This window comes from Notolabrus celidotus, chromosome 1, assembly GCF_009762535.1.
Source record: "Notolabrus celidotus isolate fNotCel1 chromosome 1, fNotCel1.pri, whole genome shotgun sequence".
Taxonomy (NCBI): Eukaryota; Metazoa; Chordata; class Actinopteri; order Labriformes; family Labridae; genus Notolabrus; species Notolabrus celidotus.
In genome coordinates this window covers 27,946,385-27,959,765 of record NC_048272.1, presented here as the reverse complement: position 1 = coordinate 27,959,765, position 13,381 = coordinate 27,946,385, and the positions used below count along the sequence as shown (strand labels likewise).

The window sequence follows — 13,381 nt, the reverse complement described above, 5'->3', positions numbered from 1 at the left end:
TGAAATGAATTAATTTCTATGTACTAGAGGTATCAATCTATTCCAGCAGAGAGCTTCAATAATTGATCACGCACCGGCTGATCTGATATATCACCACAGCTTATTGCAGCATCTCATCTTGGGTGGCACTCGGGGTTTCTGCTATGAACGAGCAGCATTAAATGAATCACACCTGTCTTTATTGTTGTGGGACCTTTGGTTGGAGTGAAGCTGTGTGTAAAGGTAAGCGGAATAATCTTACTGTAGACAAAGAACAGATTCAGTATCTTCAAGTGTGTATTGAATGTCAGTGTCCCTATTTTCAGTGTTTAACTCAACAACTCAACTCAGCATAAAGTTAATTTAGTTTGTTTTGACATCTCTATTGTATTGTAGAAATAAAAAGTAAGTGTAGCAGATAGAGAAGCTGGTGTAATAATGAACGGTAAACAGCAGCTGGAAAGAACCATAACCCTGGGAGGGTTGAAAAAAAAGCTAATTAAGGACATTAGCTTAAGGCCCCTGTTTTGTAACCTTGCTGTGTCTAACCACAAAAGGTTAAGGCGCGGTTAAAATGAGCAGACACTGGTGCTGCCCAGGCCGCCTGCGGGCCCACAGAGACAGTCAAGCAGTGTCACCTTGGCTGCTGTCACAGATATCTGCCACCTGTCACCACGCTGCCCCTGTGGCCAGAGCTGTGGCAGTGCGGACAATGGGTCTGTCGATATTGCTTCTTAAGTGAGGATGGGGGAACATGTCCTCTGCTTTCATCAACAGCTTGAGTCAAGAACCTCGGCGTGCAGCATTTGCATACAATACATATTCATGCCGTAGTCTCCCTTCAACTGCATTGCCAGCCCTCTCTTGCACATTTTCCACTCATTTTTACAAACGGCATGCCAAGCGCCCCATTTTCGCCGGAAGTCCCACATGGCCTCTTATGTATTCACAGCACGGCCGCTGCAAACAACATCAACAGGTCTCAAGGTCGTTACTCCCTCTGAATGTGTGCGTCTTTGTCTGTGTATGTTGTCCATGTGACTTAGAAAGAGTTGTTCAACAACTGAATTATAAACCTATAAACTGGGGGGAGAAAATCGGACACAAATGAAATGTTTGGAGTGCATTTCTGTGTTTGTATTGTATGAGCGTAAGCACAAATAAATGCAGTGTAAGTTAACCTGTTGTATGTTTGGCTTCATGTTGTGCAAATGTGTGTCTGTGCTTTGTGTACACCTCTTTTTCACATTAGGGAGTGCACACATGCGTTGACAGCTGCACAGTTAGTGTGAGAATACAAAAGCAAAACAAAATGTTATGTTCACATGGTTGAGTGCATGTTTGTGTGTGTGTGTGTGTGTGTGTGTGTGTGTGTGTGTGTGTGTGTGTGTGTGTGTGTGCAAGCAGAGTGTGTACCATGTGGCTGCAGTCTTAACACACCGGGGGACTAGCTGACAGGTAGACTCAGTAGGAGCATCCTCCTGCAGTCCACTTGCATCTCAGCAAGAAAAGAGGCCAGTTGATGTGGGGGTTAGAGCTTCCATGGCAGAGAGCGTTGTGATAAATAATAAATGCTTAAAAGAACAGATCTTTGAAGCTTCTTTACTTTCCTTCAATCCCACCATACTTCATTCATCCATCCAGCCATATCGCTATGAACAGCACAGGGCATTCAGCTGTCTCCATCATAAATATTTCAGCCTCTAGGTCAGTGCCCACACCCCCACCACTCCACTGCTCTCAACTGCCACCACTTGGTGATGACACAGCCTTTTGACCCATAAAGCTATTGACAAAACACTGATAGTGAGTACATTCACTGGGACCAGTCTCAGAGACTTGAGCCATTCAGGCTTCAGCAGTGGCTGCGGAAATGGCGACTCTTGACTAAACACTGTGTGGCTCATCTCTCCTTGGTTTCAGAAAGGATCCCCAAAAGGAAAACAATAAAATAACTAGGCTGGCCCTGCCTTTGGTTTAATCAATATTTTCCTCTACTAGTTTGTTTTTTCTAATATTGACTTCTAACACTCTATTCAGAGAGAATTAGGATTATCTTCGGCTGAGTTTATACAAAGAGATGCTGAGACAAAACGTCTTATATAATTAAAAACATTGTAGACTGTGAATCAGGAAGACAAAGGGAACAAATCACAAATCGGATTCAACATCAACACAAACCAAAGAGTGTAAAAGCTGCATGAAGTAAAGTTGATTAATACTTATTTTAAAAACAATTGTAATGTAATAATTTTCTTAATAAAAAAATATCATAATTTAGAAACATTATATAACTTAAAAGACTGACACCTAAAAAAAAGCTGAAGTGAGCAGCACATGTCGACAGCTAGATTAACAACCAACTTGTTCTCTCACATAGACAGCAGCTTATCTTTACACTGTTCTGATTTAAAGCTACATACTTCCAAGAGTCCAGTACACCCCAAGAAACAGAGATTTTATCTTCCTCACCCTGAAGAGCAATGCTGTTAGCGACTCCATGCATAAATCTCAGAGGCAAACAGAACAGATCAGAGCATTCAAGTGTAAACTAGGGCAAAGCTCCAGCACTGTACCTTCTAGATACGCTACTCTGGAAGCAAGTCCTGTGGAGGAACAAGCGATCACACTGAGGGATACACTCGCTTCTCCCCGTCATCTATCAAATAGACACACACATGCTCAAACAAAAATTCACACACCTGTTCTGGACAGTCTAGTATCATCCAGTTCGGTCCAGTCCGTTCAGATCCGGTCGCCCTGTGTTGGCTGAGTGAGGAGCTTGTCTCACCCCCCACACAGCCCGGTGCAGACAGCTCACTGTTATAGATGCACTGACAAGTGAAAGGAGGGAGGCGTGGTTTCACATGAGATAAATAAAAGAGGGAGGGTAAAAGGGAGGAGAGAGGCTCCCTTAATCTACAATTCAATTTTGCCCTCACTCCCTTTTTCGGCAGTGTCTCTCCATGACTGTTACTTTCTGCTATTTCTTCTAGTCTCACTCTTTTTGTTCTCCGGTGATGCTTCCTGTTTCTTATACTCCTACTTGTCTCATATAATTCTGCCTCTTCCTATCTTCTCCCTAGGCTCTCATTCATGAGGTAGTGCAATTTGTGTTTGTGTGTAAGGGAGAAAGGGAGAGAGAGAGAGAGAGAGAAAGAGAGAGAGAGAGAGAGAGAGAGAGAGAGAGAGAGAGAGAAACAGGGCAGCTCTGGCCATCTGTTGGAGCTTGTGAGCTTCACCTATTCACAGTCTCATAAAGGCAGAGGCACACAGAGGAGCGAGAGAAAAAAGAATGGGAGGGAACGAGGGATCAATCTTAATGCTGCTCTGGTGGGGAAGGAAGGCACAGCCTGGCACACACACCATATCTATCAGGCTGGCACCTCTGGGGAGAGCTGGCGTGGGCAAGACTGCTCAGTGGGTCCAGGCAGCACAGGGGATTTGGCTCACAGTGTACGGGCATGCAGATAGAGAATGCACTTAATTCAGTTTATATACAAGCACTCAGAAGGCATATATGAGTAAGTTCACACTTGCACACAGGCACTCTCACACAAATCTATAAAAACAATTTCCTCTTTGACAAAACAAACTGGATCTAGCGAGATGGATAATCCTACTACCTTAAAGAGACAAGAGGACCGAGGACAGGGGACGATTCTACAAACTCACACCAACGCACACAAAGCCTGCCCTGAATCTTTCAATTGCAGCAGAGCTTAAAACAGCATTCTCCTGCCTAGTTTAACCCAGGTATTTCTCCTGAGTGCCAGTGTCACTTCCTATCCCTGACCAGGAGGAAGAGGTGCAGCAGAGGGTGGCGCAGGTTGAAGGCATCCATCACTGTCTGCACCAGCCGTCCCATGATGGATGCGCCTGTTTATCCCTCTCCGCAGGTTATTTAGATGCAGTCACAGCCTGAGAGATTAGTGATGGAGAACCTCAGCACCTCCCCACCTCTCCACCCACCCAATCTAATCAATAACACTCTTATCTATTATCTGAATTTTCTGTATTTCTCCATGGATATCTGAAGCAGGGAGAGAAAGGGAGATTAATTATTCAACCTGTCATAGTGTTTTCAATTACAGAGTCTGCAATGGATCATCTCCCTGTCAGCTTGGCACACTGGTGTTTGTGTCACAAAGAGATGAAACCATGCTGATTTGAGAAACTCAAACAGTATTATTTTGGACATGACCGTCTCTATCAGACGCTAAACAAACTATTCAGAGTTGGGGATTAGCAAGGCGTTTGAGGATGAAGACAATCATATTGGCTGCTTTAATGTCAGGTGCATTCAACACTAATCCTGGAAATAAAAGCATGATCAAGCCTATTGGAGCTGTTTGTAAGAATGGATTAGTCCGTTCAAACAATATTCCTAATCATCTTAAAGGAAAATGTACTGCTGTAAAACTATTTATTTCTCCACTGTGTGCATACAAGATGATGTCTGAGACTCTGGGACTATTTACATAAAGGAGACATCTAGCAGCTCTTACATGCTGGATTACAGACAATGCCCTAGAGACAGCCATGTTTTTCCTGAGCAATGCCGACATGCCAACAAAAGCAGCCCAGTGACACCACTTAAAGCCATGGTTTATTCATGCTCCCATGCTCTCTCTCTCTCTCTCTCACTCACTAACTCTCACGCACTCTTAAGCTGCGTCATCCTACTGACCTCTAGTACCGAACCTTTTCAGTACAGCACTTTCAGCACAGTGCAGAGCTCCATACGTGTGGAAGTAAGCGTAATTCAAACCCAAGGACCCCACCTGGACTGGAAAACAGGAAGTGCACCACACACAGCATGTGTAGCCTGTCTTGTAGGAGACAAGAACACTGGTTTCAGTTGTACAGTGACTTTCTCAACAAATCACACCAAAAAAGAAACTGAGTTTTTATTCTTTTTTTTTTTCACCTGTGATCAGTTTTCTGCATTGAACTTAAAACATGGTTACCTGTGATCATTGGTGTGTGTGTGTGTGTGTCCTCTACAGTGAGGGGCATGAGGGGTAGAGGGAGTGGAAAGTGCACTTACTAATTGAGCGTAATCCACATCATCTCTTGGGCAAAAAATACATTAAGCCTCTTGATCGGCCAGACAAAACTTTAATGGACCTTTAGTTCCCCCTGTCATAAAGTCTTCATCCAGAAAACCCAGTTTCACCAGTAGTTGAAGTCCAGTGTAGTAAACAGTAAAGCGTGGCGTTCCTGTGTGTGTTTGTGCAGTTCATGTGTGTCAGGTTGACCCTGTGAGGCTCCGACATGCAGACAACAGACCAGCCGGAGAGAGAGAAGCAGCAGCTACACAAAGATGGGGTAAAAACTCAGCATATAAATGTATTAATTACGGGACTATTTCATTTTATTTATTTTTATTTTTAAATATATATATATATATTTTTTGCCTTTTTGCCTTTATTTTTTATAGGACAGCTGAAGAGAGACAAGAAATGTGGGGAGTAGAGAGCGGGGTAAGACATGCAGGAAATGGTCGACCGGCCGGGAATCGAAACGGCGACCCCTGCGACGAGGACTGTAGCCTCTGTATGTGGGGCGCTTAGACCGCTAGGCCCCCAGCGCCTCTTACGGGACTATTTGATACAAATATTTACCCACTATGTAGTGAACAGACCTCCGAAATGTACTCACTCAACAGAAAATCTGCCCACTTTTGGAGCTTGGTTGGTGTTCATTTTGGACACTATTCCTTTTCCTATTTTTCTTTTTGTATATTTTTTATCATGTTTCATTGAAACTATTATTTAAAAGGGTAAATCTGAGCAGGCCTACAAGCCTGAACTGTTGATGCTGCATTTTTGATAATTTGTAGAAGTTCATTAAGTTCATAATAAAGGTAAAGAAATGTCGTGTCTAGACTTTGTTTTCCTATATGTACGGAAAATTGTACCAAACCGAGATCTTAAAACCGACAGCTGAACCAAACCATCTTTTTTGTAGTTACACTCCTGACATAAACACACACACATTCATACACACACTCATGCTACAGGTTGATATCGTACAATCAAACTGGCGTCTGGGAAATTCCCACGTAGAGAACCAAAAATGTCGAGATATAGAACGACCAAACGAGATGCAAAGAATACATAATGTGAGGTTTACAGAGAGAAGTGTCTTTAGAAGACACAAGAAGGATCCTGACCCAAGAGAATACACGTTCTCCTTCTTGGGTCTCTGCTTCATTGTTCACAAAGCAGGCAAGGCCTTGTACCACCTTTGCATGATAGTGCTGAGGCAGGAGGAGCATAAATAAGAATGAATGATTCCTCTCCTGATAGCTCAGAGAGACAGTTATGTTGTATGAGATCTTGTCAGTGGCTGGGACTTTGTTTTTACAAATGAATTTTTTCCTTCTCTGCACTGTGTGCCAGGCTGATATAAAATATCCCCTGTCAGCCGGCTGTGTGATGAAGGGAAGACTCAGGTACAAACGAGTCAGACCCCTCACTATCTTCTTCTCCTCGCCATCTCTCTTTATCTTCCCGGGCTTTCAACCCATTCTTCTCTTGGTTCGGGCTGGTTGGTTTAAGGCTGACTTCCCTCCATCACCATGCACATGCATCCCCCGCACCCCGCCCCCCTCCATTCTGTGATTCCCTGGCTGAGACTGTGTGTATGTGAATGTGCAAGTGGCTCCTGTGTACTCTGCATCACCATGGCTACATTATGAAGAGAAACAGAGACAGATAAAAGAACGGAAGGAAAATGAATAAAGAATAAAGAAAGAGCTGATGATGCTGCTAATCTAGGCACTCAAGGGCACAAGGTTGAGAGAATGGAGGTTGAGAAAAGTCCTCCCACCTTGAAACAATTCTCCTGAAAATACTGCAGTGACTGCCGCAGGTAGAATAGTTAAAGGCCATCCACTTTTGAGCGTACAGCCATTACAACTTCTCCATCCTCCTGCCTCCAACTGAATAAAACTTTAAATAAATATGTATCCAGTGTGTGTGTTTAAGTGCAAAGCACAGACACAAGCAACACACACAAACATCAGAGGATTAAACTTATGTCTAGAGGACGGCCTTCTTGGCGAATTACAAATGCAAATAGTTGAATGAGTCACAGTCTGCTGCTGTGCTCGCTGCTCCTGGACCGTCTCTCCTTGAGTTGCCTAGTTGCAAGAGGTTGTCAGAGCGCCAGCCAAGGATTAGCTGAACACCCCAACACCACTACATACTGATGCACGCTACACACATCACATCAGCCAGTCATGTTTAATGTATACTCCTCTTATTTATCTCAGCCCTATTGTCACCATCAGATCAAATGCTCCCATTGAAAGTATGAATAGTTAATAAGTCAGTTATGAGCGACCATAGCTGTCCCATATCCCGAGGTGCTGTTATAATTCATTTATGAGTGTCCCACAACTCTGAATGATACAATTAAAAAGAATAGAAGCTTCAGCCAAGTTTCCTTCATCACAGATTTCAGTTTAAATTGCTTCTCTTTTAGTTGGACAGTTTTCACACTAATAAACTCTGAATCTCTCTTGCTGACTAAAAGCTTTGCAATTAAACAAAGAAAAGGCCGGGCTTCCTTAACTGCATCACAGACTAGTGTTCTCAGCATCTTTATATGACAGTTTGCAGCAGGTGGATGTTTTTAGACGGTACCTCTGGAACACTGAAGAGGTGAGGCCAGTTTACTTCCAGGGCACCGCTATGATGCCCTTGAGTAAGGCGCAGAATCCCCAACAGCTCAGGGTGCTCGTTTGTGTGCAGCCCCCTAACTCCGACATCTCTGTATTTGTGCATGTCCTTGTTTGAGTGTGTATTTCTGGCCAAAGTGTGTGTAGCATGCTCCAAAACAGAGTGAAAATTTGTATTTCCTCTTGGGGATGAATAAAGTATGCCTTCCTTTTTTATTATCATTAAGGGTGGCTCCACTCCAATGCAGTGTCCTGGTAGCCCTATCATGAGTTCAATTTCTCCACTCCTGAACTGAACTGTGACATTGAAGAAACAGGTTAGCAATATTATCAGTTACACTGTATTTGACAAGCCAAAACGTATTTGGGACTGATACACTGGAAAAACTCAAAATCTTACCAAGTAAAATTGTCTCATTTTGAGTCAACATGTTTTATGCCACTTGATTTAAGATAAATTTACTTAACAAGTAACATTTGAGCAAGATAGAGGGACTTGTTTTAAGACAATGCATCTTAAATATCTTGCCAAGTCAAACAATCTTTAAGTTGTAATTTAGTAGAAACAAGGTTTATTTTACATTTCATACAAGACAAGAAGTAAATGCATTTTATTGGAGAGTCTATCAGAAAACAGCTCCATTGATAAAATAAATAAAGAAAGAAAGAAAGACAAGTGTTTTTTTTAAGGGTGGGTGACAGTTTTCAGGCGCTGTTTCTTCTAAATCAGATAAAAATAAAAACCCTCAAACTCCATGCACACAATGAAACACCTACTTTAGAGCATAGCTGGCTTCTCCTAAAAAACAACATGACTGAATATTAGTATATCCAGCTCACTATGAGAAGACATTATATCTAAAAATTCTCAAATTAAACTTCGTAATCTTATTTCAAGTACAAGATGGTCTTACACCTAGAGAAGTGCAGCTATAATACAACTCAAATTAAGGTGAATATATCTCAAATGAAGAAGTTGACATGAAATTTATAACTGCAATAATCTTTTTTTGAGTAAAAAAATACTAATTGTTAGCATTCCTGAATTATTCTGAGACACTAAGCTTTAAAATACTGGTAGATTATTGCTTAAAATAAGTTTTCCCTGCTAATTTTAAGATCAAAGTTTTCTAAATATTATGTCTTATTTCAAGAAATCTTACCAAGCAAATTTTCACTTGTTCTATTGACAGATTTTCTTGCTTATTTCAAGGTAAAGTACCTTCAAATAAGTTTATTTTAAGTTTTTTTCTTGTTTTTGGAGGGGCATTTTTTACAGTGTAATATTTGGCTGAAAGTAACAGATTTCCTTTTTTTTCCACTACTGCAGCTTCATTGACATCCAACATATTTTGCATCATTCCTTGTTAATACAAAACAGTACTCTTCTGATGTCTTTAGTGCTCTGTCTGACAACATTTTCACACAGTGTATTCGCACTGAGTAATTAGAATGTGACACTGCTAATCTCCTTAAGGGAGCCTGAGTTGTTTGGTGTTCAGCCAGCAGGGGGAGGTGTACAACGGGTCGGAGGAATAATGCGCTCCACCTCACAACAGGGGTGCATCACTATTCTCATGCATCAGTTTGAAAAGGTGATTGGACGGTTGAGGCTACTTTGACAAGTTGTTCAGTCTGTTTATATTTCAGTAGACATATGATTTTGAACTTTGTTGCCACAGTTGAATAAGTAATATTCGTTGGGAATGCCTTGTGGGAATGCATAAATCCTTTAATTATTGTAAGCTGTATGAGCTCAAATACCTTGTTTTCCGCAAGTACGTACCCTGAAGAATGACTAGTCTTCAACCACATGGGTCACACATTTAAATTAATTCATTACACCACAGTCTATACAAAATCAAACTTACAACACTACTGGCAACACAAATGAGGAACATAAGGCATGCATGTTATAAGCAGAACATCGAGGAGGAACAATTAAGACTTGCTTCTATAGTATGTGAGTAATTTGCACTGATTCTGCTTTCTACAGTTTTCCAAGGATCACTAGTGTAACTTCCATCCTACCAAAAAATAATATATTTTGAAGTGTTTCCTTATTTGCTTTTGGCTCTATATGTTATTCAAGGACATTGGGGTTGGCTTTAGGGACAAAAGAAACAGCCTTCTGTGTCTCATCCATTGCAATAAAGGACTGTAAAATATGTCAGTGTTGATTTTGCTACACTGATATATTGGAGTTTTACATTGTAATTTTTTTACTCAGTGTTAAAGCCAGACCTTCAACTTTTAACAGTGAAATAATGTATGGTTCAAACACCATTAGTAAAGATTAAATCAGTCTCAAGAAGGTGCACACACACACACACACACACACACACACACACACACACACACACACACACACAAACACAAACATGCACAGCAGGCATTGCACAAGCTGAGCAACCGTTACTACACCGTGGGATCCTCAGATCAAAGAGCGCCCCCCGTCGAGGTCTGCGGTCCCGAGGAACACAAGCCGCTACAGGCCGAGGCAAGTATCTTCACCTAATTAACTAAAACCTCTTTGACACTGTGTTATTTGCATTACTAATGTACAGCACTCTGCTAAAATCTGAAGCACGTATTAAATAAGAAACGCTTGTGGGTTTGTCTAACAAGGCACCCCAGTGTTCTTAGCACAAATGCATTTGCAATCAATTTAAAACAATAAGAAGGCAGTCACTCAGAGGAGTTGAATCCCTTTTAAGCATAAGGATGTTTAAAATATTTTTATATGAAAATGCATACATTCTAGTTTTCTTTTTTGTTCCTGTGCTGAAGCATACTACACTTAAATATGCATACACATAGTTACACAGGACCCTAAGTGAAAAGGCCTCCTGTTTCAGTGAAGTTTCATGTGCCCTCGATTGTTGCCTTCCAGTCTCAGAACTCAGCAAAGAGAAGGAAGGACCAAACATATAAATCAAGGGGCCTTGAACAGCTATGCGGATTAGTAACCGGTCATGTTTGGTGCCATCAATAATGAATTACTTGTTTGTACCTAACTTCTTTTTAGTAAGGCTGTCAGGTCCACAAACAAACACTCACTGGCATTCAATCAGGAGGCTGTCAGTGTGTGAGGAGAGCTCCTGAAGAGCCCAGAGAAAGAACTGACATCACAACCAAAGGTCACTGTCTCAGGGCAGCGTTCTCATATTGTGTTATGGATGTTTATTTTTTTATACAAAATCGATGTCAGCAAAGAATACAATAACTAAAAAATGCAGACTTTTGTGGATGGTGCTTTAAGAGGCTTGTTTATTGTATGAACTTGGGTTTGAGATTAGATTCAATTTGTGTTGTGGTCATAACAGTGTGATGTTAATTACACTCTCACAGCATATGGACCACTCTCTGCCAAAAGTAACACCTGCCATCTGAAGCAGAATGACACCTGTACAGCAGACCTTCACAACACGGCAGACTGCTCTCTTCATTGGTCCTAAACTATGTGAGACGTAGGCTCTGTTCTTATCTCAGCCCTCCATTCCTGACTGCCCTGAAACAGCCCTGTAAGCAGACTATAGACAAGTGGGAGGATGAAATAGTATCTCTTTCTTGCCTGTGAGGAGCAAAATGATGAATTGTGTAAAATGTTATTTGGCACCTCATATTAAAAAAGTCAGAGATTAAGCCGGCAACGCAAAAGGCAGAAAAGAGCTGATGCAGGCAGAGCAGTGGAGGGCCCATTACAGAAATGCTCCTGTCTTTCTTTCTGTCCTGCTGTGTGACACCCCGCTTCTTAATGAGCTGTCTGAAGTCAAACAGGAGAAATACTACCACAATAAATTACCAGGCTCATCACTTCCTTTTTGCCTCCACTCAGATGCGGCTGAGTAATCTTTCGATCTGGCATCGCACCATCCAGAATGAGATTCTGTCAAATCACATCCCACAATCCTCGGGTCCATTTGCATAACTACGTTGGATGTTTCCAGCCAAACTGGTGACATGTTTTCCTGCAGTTAATTAGATTTTTGAATTAGTTTTCCAAAAAGAAAAAAAGAAAAGGAAAGAAAAAAACAGGACAATTTCTCCTCTGCGTGGTCTTCTATTCCAATTTAGAAGTGACAAGATAAAATTGTGTACAAGGGTAATTGCTTGGAAGCATTGAAATTAAAGCTGCAGAAGAAGGTATTTTTGCAGTTTGGGAGCTAATACTCTATTCCAATTTGGTCTGTTTAGCATGCTGGCTGTGAACTGTTCCCTCTGACAGGGCAAACCTCATTAAGATAGAGCAAACTAATTCACTTGAGAATGAAAGCTATTTCTACATTTTTTTTCTGCTCAGAGATACAGAGACAAACTGAAATTGGGTCTTTGGGGTATACACACTTGAAGGTAGCACTCTTTTCTAGTTCTTATCATAACGCGTTAGCTGTAGATTAAAGACAAGGGAGAGGACAAAAACCTTAGAGCTAACTTTGAACCAGCTCTTACAGAAATAAGAGCCTTTGTATCGCAATTTCTCTTTGAACAACACAACAGTGAAGAGCATGGACTTCTGAGCTGCTGGGGATCGTTCAACTCGTCTGTCTATCCCTGCTGATAAAGCACTGCTAACCTTTTATGGAGCAAAGGAAGAGGAGAGGGCAGAGGGTTGAGAGGAGGAAAGAAGGATGGAAGGAGAGGAAAGAAGGGAAATGGTTGGCTGGCCATTAACCAAGCACTCAGCATGGGATATGGCATTTACAGAGAGCAGCCAAATGCCATGGCAATTAATCAGGGCCTTGAATGCCAGCTGTATCAATACCCCTTGTACATGGTCATGGGTGCCCTTGTGCACACAAATTAACACACACATACACAAACATATACATACACACACCTGGAAATAGATCTTTGCTGTTCTCTGTTTTTATATTAGAACCACAGAGTGAATAGAGTTCTGGCTTTTTTATAACCTTAATGTTACGTCTATGTCTCAAACTAGGACACACACAGTGAAATGGAATGAATACATCACTTACACAATCACAGACTAAAGCCTGGGAGATGGCACACATTTTACTCTGCAGGGAGTTGCAAATTGCTTTTGAATAACCAAGGTCTAATTGACAGGAAAAGAATGTGATGTCATTTTGCTAGCGCAAGTGTCATTAACACATTTTTCATTTTGTACATGCTCCAAGGCATTATTGTTTTGTTGGCCCCAATACCTTCTCGGTGCAGTGAATATGTTTTAAAATGATTGTGAGCAGAATGTTGTTAGCTACACAATTCTCCCTGAGGGAAACAAAACACAAGAACAATTGGCTCATTAGAAGCAGAAACATTTTAAACCACAATATGGCTGGAACTCACTCAGAGGAGAGACAAAGTCAGCGAATGAGAACACAGATGGATGGAAAGGAGGGACATGGGGGGAGACAAAGGCACACCAGCAGAGGAGAAGCAACCTTGTGTTCATTACTCAGTGTGCACAAGAGAAGTCTACTGCAGAGATGAGGTGAATTTATAATTCTCCTGCATATGTAGAGGCTGAAGTGGGATGTGTTACACACAATTAGATTATATTAATCTGATTATAGTGATTTGTGCAATCTGAAGCAACACACTGTGCACTTACAACACACTGGCTGCAAATGTAGAATCACATTTTGCAATAATAACATTGTGAAATTCAACAGGGAGAGTCTTAAACAGTGAAACAGTGAACAAGCATAAACAAAACCAGGATCCTGACCTCTACCACATCAA

The 13,381-nt window shown here is 41.4% G+C and overlaps 1 protein-coding gene across 1 annotated transcript in view; it reads right to left on the bottom strand.

The window, feature by feature from the left end:
- The window catches only part of LOC117818108 (extracellular sulfatase Sulf-2-like), a 78,720-nt gene extending 75,924 nt beyond the window's left edge, over nucleotides 1–2,796 (bottom strand). The window contains exon 1 of the mRNA XM_034690983.1: nucleotides 2,682–2,796. The gene's annotated coding sequence lies outside the window, so the exon portion shown is untranslated. The remainder of the gene's footprint in view (nucleotides 1–2,681) is intronic.
- Nucleotides 2,797–13,381: the final 10,585 nt, after the last annotated feature.